This window comes from Seriola lalandi, unplaced genomic scaffold (genome assembly GCF_002814215.2).
Source record: "Seriola lalandi dorsalis isolate HSWRI2012SDOR001 ecotype SW California unplaced genomic scaffold, Sedor1 jcf7180002054972, whole genome shotgun sequence".
NCBI lineage: Eukaryota > Metazoa > Chordata > Actinopteri > Carangiformes > Carangidae > Seriola > Seriola lalandi.
In genome coordinates this window covers 6,022,534-6,023,161 of record NW_019525660.1, presented here as the reverse complement: position 1 = coordinate 6,023,161, position 628 = coordinate 6,022,534, and the positions used below count along the sequence as shown (strand labels likewise).

The 628-nt window shown below is 65.6% G+C and overlaps 1 protein-coding gene across 1 annotated transcript in view; it reads right to left on the bottom strand.

Moving 5' to 3' along the window:
* slc35d4 (solute carrier family 35 member D4) overlaps positions 1-628 on the bottom strand; it is a 6,401-nt gene that overhangs the window by 1,372 nt on the left and 4,401 nt on the right. The gene's annotated exons all lie outside the window — the stretch shown is intronic.

Sequence of the window (628 nt, the reverse complement as noted above, 5' to 3'; positions counted from 1 at the left end):
CCGATGCTCAGGGGCAACACATGGCAACTCAGGGGGACGAGGCGGAGGCCTTATGGACAGGCTTGGCAGTTCAATGGGGCGACCCGGAGGTCGGGCAAACGGACAGAGCCGTTCTGGAGGCCGGCGGTGAAGACAGGGTTTCTCCGGAGGTCGAGCAGGAGGACGGCGACGAAGACGTGGTCTCTCCGGAGGATGGCGTCGCCACTCTGGAAGGTGAACAGGAGCTGACTTGGTTCCAGGGACAGTAGTCAGCTGGACCACCGTCAGGACACGAGGAACAGAGATCGGCTGGACCACCGGGGGCGGCACAGAGTCAGGGACCACCGGGGGCGGCACATAGTCAGTGGCCACCGGGGGCGGCGCAGAGTCAGGGGCCACCGGGGGCGGCGCAGAGTCAGGGGCCACCGGAGGCGGAACAGAGTCAGGGACCACCGGAGGCGGCACAGAGTCAGGGACCACTGGAGGTGGCGCCCTGGCAGGAGTCAAGGACACCAGGAGCCACATGGGCTGAGTCAGGGCAAGAATCAATGGGGGTGGTGCCCTGGCAGGAACCACGAGCGGGGGTGATGTCATGGCTGGAGCCAGGAGAGGTGGTGACCTCACATCAGGAGCCATGAGAAGCAGTGAC